The sequence below is a fragment of the Hyla sarda genome, chromosome 3 (assembly GCF_029499605.1).
Source record: "Hyla sarda isolate aHylSar1 chromosome 3, aHylSar1.hap1, whole genome shotgun sequence".
NCBI lineage: Eukaryota > Metazoa > Chordata > Amphibia > Anura > Hylidae > Hyla > Hyla sarda.
This window is the reverse complement of record NC_079191.1, coordinates 225423360-225437145: the sequence shown is the minus strand read 5'-3', so window position 1 is coordinate 225437145 and position 13786 is coordinate 225423360.

The following is a 13786-nucleotide window of genomic DNA, read 5'->3' as shown; positions in this document are numbered from 1 at the left end:
TGGTGCGCGAAGTCCCGCCAAACCAGGACGTACATTTACATCCGTGGTCGTTAAGGGGTTAAAGTGTACCTGTCGTTAAAGGGGTACTCCGCTGCCCTGCTTCTGGAGCTCCGCTCCCCAGCGTCTGGAGGTTTATTGTTCCGAACTCTGTGTGCGGGCTTCCGTGTTCAGGGCCGCCCCTTGTGACGTCACGCCTGCCCCCTCATGACGCCGTAGTGCATATCATCAATACTTACTTGTGCACACTAACACTTTTACAATAGAGGCGACCGTTTTCTTCTGCCTACCTGCCTCAGCTACTATTCTGATCCTGCCACCCACCTGATGCCACACATCTGATGCCAAGTTCTCCTTTTTCCCCCCACCTTCATCAACGGGTACTGGTATTGCCACCCACCGCACCACTCTATCATCGAGTAACTTTCAGGACTGCTGCTGCCACCTCCAGGCTGTCTCATTCTTCCTCCATATGTTCTCCTCATGCTGCCGCCACCTCCATGCTGTGTCATTCAGCCACTATATGGTCTCCTCATGCTGCCGCCACCTCCACGCTGTGTCATTCAGCCACTATATGTTCTCCTCATGCTGCAGCCACTGCCACGCTGTGTCATTCAGCCACTATATGGTCTCCTCATGCTGCCACCACCTCCACGCTGTGTAATTCAGGTACTATATGGTCTCCTCATGCTGCCGCCACCTCCACGCTGTGTCATTTAGCCACTATATGTTCTCCTCATGCTGCCGCCACCTCCATGCTGTGTCATTCAGACACTCTTCGGTCTAATAATGCTGCCACCAACTCCAGGCTGTGTCATTAGGCCACTATATGGTCTCCTCATGCTGCCGCCAACTCCAGGCTGTGTCATTAAGCCAATATATGGTCTCCTTATACTGCCACCACCTTCACACTTTGTCATTCAGCCACTAAGTGTTCTCCTCATGCTTACGCCACCTCCACGCTGTGTCATTCAGCCACTATATGGTGTCCTCATGCTGCCGCCACCTCTAGGCTGTGTCATTCTGCCACTACATGGGCTCCTCATGCTCCTGCCAACTCCAGGCTGTGGCATTCAGCCACTATATGTTCTCATGTTGCCGCCAATTCCACACTGTGTCATTCAGCCAGTATATAGTCTCCTCATGCCGCTGCCACCTCCAGGCTGTGTCATTCAGCCACTATATGGTCTCCTAATACTGTCGCCACCTCCATGCTGTGTCATTCAGGCACTAAATGGTCTCCTCATGCTGCCGCCACCTCCAGGCTGTGTCATGCAGCCACTACATGGTCTCCTCATGCTGCCGCCAACTCTAGGCTGTGTCATTCCGCCACTATATGTTCTACTCATGCTTCTGCCAACTCCACGCTGTGTCATTCAGGCACTATATGGTTTCCTCATGTTGCCGCCACCTCCGCGCTGTGTCATTCAACCACTATATTGTCTCATCATGCTGCTGGGACATTGCCTAAAAATGTTTATAGAAGCACTAGCTACCAAAAATCTTCAATTAAAATTTGAAAATGTATATTTTAATCTTTGGAATTGTGAGGCCCTATGGTCTCCTCATGCTGATGCCACGTCCAGGCTGATGCCACTTTCTGCTGTTGACACCTTAGATAAAACTTGAAAATGTTTCATGTATCTAAAATCTTCAATTCAAATTTTTGCAAAATAACTTTAATCTTTTCTATTGTGAGGCCCTATGGTCTCATCTGGCTGCTGCCACCACTAGGCTGTCATTGTGCCTTCAGGGGACTCCTTGTTCAATTGGGTTTTGTGGTTATACAATATTAGTTCACAGTAAATGCTGGGACATTAAACTTGGGAATGTAATATAAATGTTAAATTTAAATTTATAAAATGTAATCTTTTCAAGACTGAGGCCCTATGGTCGTAGACATATATTACCTGTGGAATTATCACACAAATCCAATTATACAGCTTGGAGTGATAACAATGAACCACAACTGATTAAATCAAACATTTGCACTTTCACAGTCAGGGGGGCATTGAGAGGCAGGGGCTGGAAGAGGTGATATCTCGCCTGGTGGAGGACCGCCAGCTTGATGCTCACCAGAATGGGTACTCAAAAAATGTAAATAAATTCAAATTAAATTAAATAAAAATTACATAAAATATCTCTTTATTCTCTTCAATTTTGACTACATTTGGTCTCCCTGCTGCCACATCTAGAGGCTCTGCAGCAGTGATTTTAAGAGCGATGCATGTAAACTGCATGTCATACTGAATAACAGTATTATTTCCCTAACACAGCACACTCCCTATGCATGTTAGGACAAGGCAAAGTGTTCTAGACCCCAATTGACGCTATATGGTCTCCTCATGCTTCCGCCACCTCCATGCTGTGTCATTCAGCCACTATAAGTTCTCCTCATGCTGCCGCAAACTCCAGGCTGTGTCATTCAGCCACAATATGGTCTACTCATACTGATGCCACCTGCAGGCTCTGTCTGTGCCGCTATTCGACCAGTGATTAGGACAAATCGAATATTTCAAAAATGTTCCCATCTCTAATAATGGTATTAACTACATTATATCAAAAGTTTTTGTTGTGTGCAGTCCCACATACAGTGGCGCAAAAAAGTATTTAGTCAGCAACCAATAGTGCAAGATTTGAAGGGCCTTCATATTAGAAATACCCCATAAATTACCCCATTATAGAAACTGCTCTTCTCAAAGTATTTAAAATGACATTCAGTAAGTGTGTTAACCCTTTAGGTGTTTCAAAGGAATGGCAGCAAAGTGAAGGAGACAATTTAAAATCTTCATTTTTTACACTCGCATGTTCTTGTAGACCCAGTTTCTGAATTTTTACAAGTGGTAATACGAGAAAAAGCCCCCCCAAATTTGTAACCCAATTTACCTAATATGTGAATGTCAAGTGTTCGGCAGGTGCAGTAGAGGTCTCAAAAGGGAAGGAGCGACAGTGGGATTTTGGAGAGGGAATTTTGCTGAAATGGTTTTTGGGGGGCATGATGCATTTAGGAAGCCCCTATGATGCCGGAACAGCAGAAAAAACCCCACATGGCATACTATTTTGGAAACTACACCCCTCAAGGCATGTAACAAAGGGTCCAGCGAGCCTCAATACCCCACAGGTGTTTGACGACTTTTCGGATGTGTAAATGTCACATTTAGGAAGCCCGTATGATGCCAGAACAGTAAAAAAAAAAAAAAAAAAAGAAAAACATGGCATACTATTTTGGAAACTACACCCCTCAAGGAACGTAACAAGGGGTAGAGTGACGACTTTTTGTTAAAGTTGGATGTGCAAATGAAAAAAATAATTTTTTTCACAAAAATGCTGTTTTTCCCCCCAAATTTTACATTTTTACAAGGGGTGATAGGAGAAAATTACCCCCAAAATTTGTAACCCCATTTATTTTGAGCATGGAAATACCCCATGTGTGGACATATAGTGCTCTGCTGGCCCACTACAATGCTCAGAAGAGGAGGAGCGCCATTAAGAATTTGGAGACAGAATTTGTTTGGAATGGAAGTTAGGGGCCATGTGCATTTACAAAGCCCCCGTGGTGCCAGAACAGTGGACCGCCCCACATTTGACCCCATTTTGGAAACTACACCCCTCACAGAATTTAATAAGGGGTGCAGTGAGTATTTACACCCCACTGGGCTGTGCAAGTGAAAAATAAAATTTTTCATTTTCACGGATCATTGTTCCAAAAATGTGTCAGACACCTGTGGGGCGTAAATGCTCACTGCACCCCTTAATAGATTACATGAGGGGTGTAGTGTCCAAAATGAGGTCACATGTGTGTGTGTGTGGGGTCCATTGTTCTGGCACTATGAGGGCTTTGTAAACACACGTGGCCTTCAATTCCCGACAAATTTTCTCTTCAAAAGCCCAATTGCGCTCCTTCTCTTCCGAGCATTGTAGTGCGCCAGCAGATCACTTTACATCCACATATGGGGTATTTCCATACTCAGAAGAAATGGGGTTCCAAATTTTGTGGGGCTTTTTTCCTATTTTCCCTTGTGAAAATGAAAAATTTAGGGTAACACCAGCATTGTAGTGAAACATTTTTTTTTAAGCATTTTTCCATCCAATTTTAATGAAAATTCTTCTAACACCTGTGGGGTGTTAAGGCTCACTGTACCCCTTGTTACATTCCGTGAGGGGTGTAGTTTCCAAAAGGGGGTCACATGTGGTTATTTATTTTTTGGGGTTTATGTCAGAACCACTGTTAAATCAGCCACCCCTGTGAAAATCACCAATTTAGGCCTCAAATGTACATAGTGCGCTCTCACTCCTGAGCCCTGTTGTGCGTCCGCATAGCATTTTACGCCCACATATGGGGTATTTCCATACTCAGTAGAAATTGTGTTACAAGTTTTGGGGGTCTCTTTTTCCTTTTACCGCTTGTGAAAAAAAAAGTATGGGGCAACACCAGCATGTTAGTGTAAAATGTAAAAGTTTTTTAAACTAACAGGCTGGTGTAGCCTCCAACTTTTCCTTTTCATAAGGGGTAAAAGGAGAAAAAGCCCCACAAAATTTGTAGTGCAATTTTTCCCGAGTACGGAAATACCCCATATGTGGCCCTAAACTGTTTCCTTGAAATACGACAGGGCTCCGAAATGAGAGAGCGCCATGCGCTTTTGAGGACTAAATTAGGGATTGCATAGGGGTGGACAGAGGAGTATTCTATTCCAGTAATTCCCAAACAGGGTGCCTCTAGCTGTTACTAAACTCCCAGCATGCCTGGACAGTCAGTGGCTGTCCGGAAATGCTTGGAGTTGTTGTATAAGGGGATGTATGTGTAGTGTTTTACCCTTTAATATGTGTTAGTGTAGTGTAGTGTTTTTAGGGTACATTCACACTGGAGGGGGGTTACGGTCAGTTTCTCGCTAGGAGTTTGCGCCGTGGCGAAAAATTTGTCACAACTCAAACTTGAAGCAGGAAACTAACTGTAAACCTGCCCGTGTGAATGTACCCTGTACATTCACATGGGGGGGGGGGGGGGGGCAAACCTCTCGCTGTTGCAAAACTACAACTCCTGACAGACCGTGCATGCTGGGAGTTATACTTTTGCAACAGCTGGAGGCACACTGGTTGGAAAACCTTCAGTTAAGGTTCTGTTACCTAACTCAGTATTTTCCAACCAGTGTGCCTCCAGCTGTTGCAAAACTTCAACTCCCAGCATTTTTTGATCACCAAAGGGCTTGCTGGGAGATGTAGTTATGTAACAGCTGGAGGTACGCAACTACAAATCCCAGCATGCCAAGACAGCTGTTTGTTGGGATTTGTAGTTTTGTAAGATCTAGAGGACCACAGTGTAGAGATCACTGCACAGTGATCTCCAAACTGTAGCCCTCCAGCTGTTGCAAAACTACAAATCCCAGCATGCCCAAACAGCAAACCGCTGTCTGGGCATGCTGGAAGTTGTAGTTTTGCAACATCTGGAGGGATACAGTTTAGAGACCACTGTATAGTGGTCTCCAAACTGAAGCCCTCCAGATGTTGCTAGGCAACTCATCGGCTTCTGTAGGATCCAGGGAGCCGCATCACCGTCCTTTGCTGCCGCCGATCATCGCCCGCTGCTGCCGCTGATTGCCGCCTGCTGCCGCCGCTGATGGGATGTGGACCTTCGGCGTCGGTCCCTGCCAGTTCCCCCATTCTGCTCAGACAACAGAGGATGGGCAGTGCGGGGGAACCAAAAGTTAACCTCCCGCCCCCGATCTGCTATTGGTCGTCGCTTCTGAATGACCAATAGCAGGGATAGGAGGGGTTGCACCCCTGCCACCTCACTCCTATCCCTTCAGGGGGATCTTGGGTGTCTTGGACAGCCCCGATCCCCCTTATTTTCTGGGTCACCAGAGACCCATATGACGCGGAATTGATGCAAATCAATCAACTGGTGGGAATTCACCACCGATTTGTGGCGGTCGCTGACATGGGGGGGGGTATCGGGACCCCCCTGGGCATTTGCACGGGGTGCCTGCTGATAGATATCAGCAGTCACCCCGGTCCGGTCCCCGCCCGGTCCGCAGCAGGGACCAAAATTTCCACAGGCGTACATGTATGTCCTTAAGTACCAGGGCATCAAGGCGTACCTGTTCGTGGTCCTTAAAGGGTTAAGCCAGTACATGTCCGGGCCCATCTGAAGTTTGCTAGAGAGCATTTAGATGATCCAGAAGAGTATGGAGAGAATGTCATATGGTCAGATGAAACCAAAGTAGAAATTTTTGGTAAAAACTCAACTCGTTGTGTTTAGAGGAGAAAGAATGCTGAGTTGCTTCCAAAGAACACCATACCTACTGTGAAGCATGGGGGTAGAAACATCATGCTTTGGGCTGTTTTTCAGCATAGGGACCAGGATGACTGATCCATGTAAAGGAAAGAATGAATGCGGCCCTGTATCATGAGATTTTGAGTGAAAACCACCTTCCATCAGCAAGGGCATTAAAGATGAAACATGGCTGGGTCTTTCAGCATGAAAATGATCCAAAACACCCCGCCCAGGCAACTAGGGAGTGGCTTTGTAAGAAACATTTCAAGGTCCTGGAGTAGCCAAGCCCATCTCCAGATCTCAACCCCATAGAAAACCTATGGAGGGAGTTGAAAGTCCGTGTTGCCCAGCGACAGCCCCAAAACATCACTGCTCTAGAGGAGATCTGTATGGAGGAATGGGACAAAATACCAGCAACAGTGTGTGAAAACCTTGTGAAGACTTACATAAAACATTTGACCTCTGTCATTGCCAAAAAAGGGTATATAACAAAGCATTGAGATGAACTTTTGTTATTGACCAAATACTTATTTTCCAAAATAATTAGCAAATACATTCTTAAAAAATCAGACAATGTGATTTAATGGATTTTTTTTCTCATTATGTCTCATAGATGAGGTATACCTATGATGAAAATCACAGGTCTCTCTCATATCTTTTTAAGTGGGAGAACTTGCACAATTGGTGGCTGACTAAATACTTTTTTGCCCCACTGTATGTTTTGCACAGTTTACACATAACTAGCTTAACAAGCCACAGGTTAACATTTGTTTTAGCTTAAAGGGGTACTCCGGTGAAAACCTTTTTTCTTTTAAATCAACTGGTGGCAAAAAGTTAAACATATTTGTAAATTACTTCTATTAAAAAATCTTAATCCTTCCTGTACTTATTAGCTGCTGAATACTACAGAGGAAATTCTTTTCTTTTTGGAATGCTCTCTGATGACATCATGACAACAGTTCTCTCTCCTGACATTATTATAATAATAATAACACTTTACTTATTGTTGTCCTTAGTGGGATTTGAACCCAGATCCCAAGCACTGCAAGGCAGCAGTGCAAACCACTGAGCGACCATGCTGCCCTTAGCATACACCTGCTATGCATGGTTTGTAAAATGGACAGAGATGTCAGCAGAGAGCACTGTGCTCGTGATGTCATCAGTGTTCCAAAAAGAAAGGAATTTCCTCTGTAGCATTCAGCAGCTAATAAGTACTGGAAGGATTAAGATTTTTTAATAGAAGTAATTTACAAATATGTTTAACTTTCTGCCACCAGTTGATTCAAAAGAAAAAAGGTTTTCACCGGAGTACCCCTTTAATGACTGTGACTAATGTGCACCTACACACTTACACCTCTTTCACACTGCCGTCACTTCCCGCTCGAGAACGGCCGTCAAAGCCTCTTTCTATTCTTTTCCCCTGAATAGAATAAAAAGCCGGCCGTTTTGATGACGGGCAGCAATGGTAAACAACGGGTCCCAGCGGCTTCGATTTACTATTATGGAGGCGGCCGGGTGCCATTATGAATAATTTGAGAAAAAGACGGCACATGCATAAATTTTTCTCCCGCTATGCTTCCCGGCTCTCCCGGCAGCTGTCACACTGCCATGCACTAACGGCAGTGTGAAAGAAGCCTTAGCCTTGCAAAAGACATACCAAACAATGTGCCAATAAACCTTCTTTTAAGTTCAATTTTACACAAGAACACTAAGAGTGCAGTTCTGTACTTGCATTACAATTACAAATCATGGACTATCATGTGACTACCCAAACTAACATTGAGCTAAAAAACAGACAATGGGGGCTGAGACTATATAAGAAAATGAAGTAAGTAGTGTGCTACTGGGCATAATTGAACAGGAGCAATGGCGATGGAGCGCATGGGATTCCAGTGGAAGCTCACGTCTATACATTGATACTTGTATTTGGGTTTCCTCCCTTTGATTTTTGCCTTTACCTGTTTATTACACAGATAAATATTGGGGGAGATTTATTAACCAGCCTGAAACCCAAATTGTCTGTTTTTTTCCACAGCTACCAATCACAGCTTAACTTTAATATAGCTCTTGTAAAGTGAAAGTCGAGCTGTGATTGGTTGCTATGGGGAAAACCAGACAATTAGGGTTTCAGGCTGATTGATAAATCAGGGCCAATACATTGTCTTTATGCATTACTATGTCAGTTGGCATTTTCTGGTGTGCACTTATTTAGTACTGTACCATATATTTTGTACTTTATACTGCATATGTCTACCTTGTAGACAGGACACTATTATATGTTTAAAGGGGTACTCCGGCGCTAAGACATCTTATCCCCTATCCAAAGGATAGGGGATAAGATGCCTGATCGCGGGGGTCCCGCTGCTGGGGACCCCCGTGATCTTACACGCCGCACCCCGTTGGAATCAGCCCCTGGAGCGTGCTCGCTCCGACTCTTAATACTGGCGATCACGGGGACGGAGCATAGTGATGTCACGGCTCCGCCCCCGTGTGACGTCACGCTCTGCCTCATCATTGCAAGCCTATGGGAGGGGGCGTACCCCTTTAAGTTCTCTCTCTGCCTGGTCCAAGAAAGATCTTTCTTTTCATCATATCCTGGCCTGTTCCCTACCCCCTGCCTTACCTTCTCTGAAGCTGTCCGTTCCTTGTATTCGTTTGTCCGGGCAGGAGGGCTGCGGAGGGATCCTGTCATTACTACACTTGTATCCATTGTTGTGTATGGCTTGCCGGGGTAAGCGTACATCATTCCCGAGCGACTGCCTGATGGTTTAGATACATTTACACTATGGAGCACTCCTTTCTTTTATTTCAGACAGAAAGACGTAAATTTTATTATGCAAGAATACTGTCAGGGGCTCTATAGTTTGCACCTCTTTCACTTGTGAAGAAACTCTGTTAAATGAGGAAGTGATTGTTGTTTCAGTTTTTCCGTGATAAGGCATCTAGATGCAGAAAAGATGTGCAAAATCTGCTTGAATGAACATTTGCCTACTTGAAGTGTAACAATAAACAACTGGAAAAATTTGTCAAGTATCTTTTATGAGCAGTTTCATATTCTTCTAGATAGATGTATATGGTGAGCTGGGGTGTTGCAATAGTGTAGCGGGGTCTGGTGGTATTAACCCTGTGGGTAAGGTGTTATTAATCCCTGATTATTCATGACGCCAGGATGTGGTTCTTCAGGAATGATAACCGCCGTCAACCAACCCAATAAATTTTCAATAAAGGAATGTCCACAGCAGGAATTATGCAAGAACTGAAACTTTTACTTGTAATTCTTAAGAAACAGTCTTTACAGTTATGCAGTTTCTCTAGAGGCAACAGGACACAGGATACCTCGCAGGCTTGCTGGGACTTGTAGTATTGAGAATATTTATCCAGGCCATTGTGCTACTAATATTATCCTTGAGTTGAGTAGTAGTCACTAGAATTGTAGATAGAGCTTGATAACTCACGTTTTGAAGTGGCTGCAGGTTCTTTAGGCTTTAGCCTAGCTGAGATAAATTTAGATAGTACAGGTATTGTGCTTGCTTTGTAGCCAGGAACTAAGAGAGTGAATTTAGAGACTACAGCCCCTTATATACCAGGGGGGCTGGGCTAAAGCCAATTGGTTGCAAAGCCTGTGGTTCCTGTGCCCATGGCACTCTGGATAGTGTCACATGACAGTGGTTCACATGACTAACCTCTATACATTTGAACAACTTAATGTATAATGAACAATATGTACACAATATATATATACAATGCATTTATATCAAACAATAGAAAGTGCGCAAGGGGTGAGCCCTGCAGGAGAGCCCTATGGACTGCAGGGACTCTTCCTGAGGGGACTTAGGGATGGTACATGACCATGTCCTGTACCGGGATACCACATGTACTTTAGAACAGCTTACGAAGTTATATGGGAGGATCCCTTCCATACAACCACAGCTCCAGCAGATGAGTTTTAAATACAAAAGCTGGAGTGTGATACCAATACATTAAAAGCTTTAGTGCATTGTGGGTAAATTGTTTGAAGGACTTATAAGGGATTACATACAGGAATACATAGGGGATAATTGTATTATAAGTGATAGCCAGCATGGGTTTACTAAGGATAGAAGTTGTCAAACCAATCTAATTTGCTTTTATGAAGAGGTGAGTAGAAGCCTTGACAGAGGAATGGCTGTGGATATAGTGTTTCTGGATTTTGCTAAAGCATTTGATACTGTCCCTCATAGACGTCTGACAGGTAAGTTAAGGTCTTTGGGTTTGGAAATTTTAGTTTGTAACTGGATTGAACACTGGCTCATGGATCGTACCCAGAGAGTGGTGGTCAATGATTCGTACTCTGATTGGTCCCCGGTTATTAGTGGTGTACCCCAAGGTTCAGTACTGGGACCGCTGTTGTTTAATTTATTTATCAATGATATAGAGGATGGTATTAACAGCTCTGTTTCTATCTTTGCAGATGACACCAAGCTTTGTAGCACGGTACAGTCTATAGAGGATGTGCATAAGTTACAAGATGACTTGGATAGACTAAGTGTCTGGGCATCCACTTGGCAAATGAGGTTCAATGTGGATAAATGTAAAGTTATGCATCTGGGTACTAATAACCTGCATGCATCGTATGTCTTAGGGGGGATTAAACTGGCAGAGTCACTGGTAGAGAAGGATCTGGGTGTACTTGTAGATCACAGACTACAGAATAGCATGCAATGTCAGGCTGCTGCTTCCAAAGCCGGCAGGATATTGTCATGTATCAAAAGAGGCATGGACTCAAGGGACAGGGACATAATACTCCCCCTTTATAAATCATTGGTACGGCCTCACCTGGAATATGCTGTTCAGTTTTGGGCACCTGTCCATAAAAGGGACACTGCGGAGTTGGAAAGGGTGCAGAGACGCGCGACTAAACTAATATGGGGCATGGAACATCTTAGCTATGAGAAGCTATTAAAGGAGTTACAATTGTTTAGTCTTGAGAAGAGACGTTTAAGGGGGGATATGATAAACGTATATAAGTATATTAATGGCCCATACAAAAAATATGGAGAAAAACTGTTCCAGGTTAAACCCCCCCAAAGGACGAGGGGGCACTCCCTCCGTCTGGAGAAGAAAAAGTTTAGTCTCAAGGGGCGACACGCCTTCTTCACCGTGAGGACTGTGAATTTATGGAACGGTCTACCTCAGGAACTGGTCACAGCTGGAACAATTTACAGCTTTAAAACAGGATTAGATACATTCCTGGAACAAAATAACATTAATGCTTATGAAGAAATATAAAATCTCATCCCTTCCCAATATCGCGCCACACCCCTACCCCTTAATTCCCTGGTTGAACTTGATGGACATATGTCTTTTTTCGACCGTACTAACTATGTAACTATGTAATAGGTATATGGGGGTATTGTGTAGCCAGAAATTATTTCCATTTATCCAAGTATTAATGGTTCTAAATTTGGTCAGGTGTGGGATCAGGGGGGATCTTATATACGCTAGAAATAGAGATGAACAAACTTTTCAAAAGTTGGTGTTGGCAGATTTGCCAAATGTTGTCAAAAAGTTGGTTCAGGGTTCAGAGCAAATAGGGTTCAAAGAAAAAGTGGAACTGAGCAATAACCCTAAAACTTGTGTATAACACTACCTAAAAGTCTATAACACTGCTAGGTAACCTGAAAGCTAGAGTCAGTTATGACAACAAGTGGTAACTAACAGCTTGTTTAAAAATATATAGTGCACTAGCAGAGTTTGCTTTTTAAAATTTCCTGCTGGTGTTAAAATGCACACAGAGGTATTGCAAGAAGAAATAGCTTTTTTCAACCAGTCCAAGAATTATCCCTGCAACAATTTTAGCCCCTGGCAAGTGAAGAAGCACTTACTGTTTACAAGCTATATAAAAATTATCCCATTTTGAGGAGTAGCAACAGAATTTTTAGGAAATTCTAGAGTACGGACCCCCCGTGATCAGACATTTATCCCCCTATCCTGCGGATAGAGAATTAGTGTCTAGGGCTGCAGATCTCCTTTAAGCTTGTTCTAAGAAATTGCCTTAGGCTAAGTTTCCACTTGTTTTTTTTTTAACGCCAAGAAAAATGAAAATTCTGCCGCATGGCGTTTTTTCGGCCAAAAAACGCTGCGGACAGATGTTAGCTGTAAATCAATGAGAAATCACTAAATTCTTTTTCCACCTTTAAGTGTTTTTTCACTCTTTTTTGGCATTTTTCCAGATCTTTGGCGGTTTTGCAAAGTCCCAGCATGTTGAGCCTATGGCGTTTTTTTTCACTGAAATCGTGGCATATTTCTCCCATAGAAGTCTATGGGAGTAAAAAAAAACGCCAAGAAAAACGACATGTGGGTTTTAATTTTGGCGTTTTTGCAAGCGACTTTAGTGATCCAAAAAAAGTGATGGAGATACCTTTTTTTATTAAAATTTCGTAGGGTACCCTTAAAATAAAAATATTAAAAAAGATACAGTAGTGATGGAAATTTTTTTTTAACGAAATTCATACTTTTTATAACAACATTTTAATTAATTTTTAAACAGGGATCAATTTATGTGGGTAGGCAGGGCACTAAAAATGCAGGCGACAATAATAAAAATGAAGTGTGTGTGTTTTTAATATTTATTTTTACATTTTTTAGGTAGTACTTCTACTCCCAGCATGGAACACAATGTTCCATGATGGGAGGAGTATTAGTACCTGTACTAATTGACAGATCGCCTGTTTCACTTCTGACTCCAGTTGTGATTCTCCTGTATAATGTATAGATGCGACTGGCCGCTCTTCTATGGTCCCCTGCACTGCCGTATATATACACCTATTTACACCTATTCATATTTCCTGCAGAGCTGTGATTGGCCAGATGGTTCCAACCAATCACAACTCTCTGTGGGAAATATGAATAGGTGTAAATTTATGTCAGTGAAGGGGACCATAGAAGATCAGCCACCTGCATTTATACATTATACAGGAGGATCACAGCAGTTGTCAGGATTGGCACTCGCTGCGATCTGTCTATTAATGCAGGTACTACAGCTTCTAGCATGGAGCAGAGTGTGCTCCATGTTGGGAGCAGTAGTACCTGCAGTTAAGGACAGATCACAGTGACACAGATCACAGGTGTCACTCCTGACATCCGCTGCGATCATCCTTCATCCCTGAGATGCAGAGCGACTTTCTCCTGTGCTCGCATCTCTGCTCTGTACTCCGGCCGTCCACTCATTCATATTTCCTGCTGAGAGCAGTGATTGCCACCATCCGACCAATGGAAAATATGAATGATGTGAAATTCTATTCTATTTCTATGCGAGCTCTGTATAGAGCCGCTTCGCATCTCTGCTATATTATGGACAATAGCATCGGGTGTCCAGAGTGACACCCGGGGCAATCTGTCTATTAGTACAGGAACCACTACCCCCATCATGGAACAGTGTGTTCCATGCTTGGAGTAGTAGTACTATCTAAAAAAAATATATATTTAAAAAGAAAAAAAAGTGAAACACACACACACACACACACACTACATTTTTAT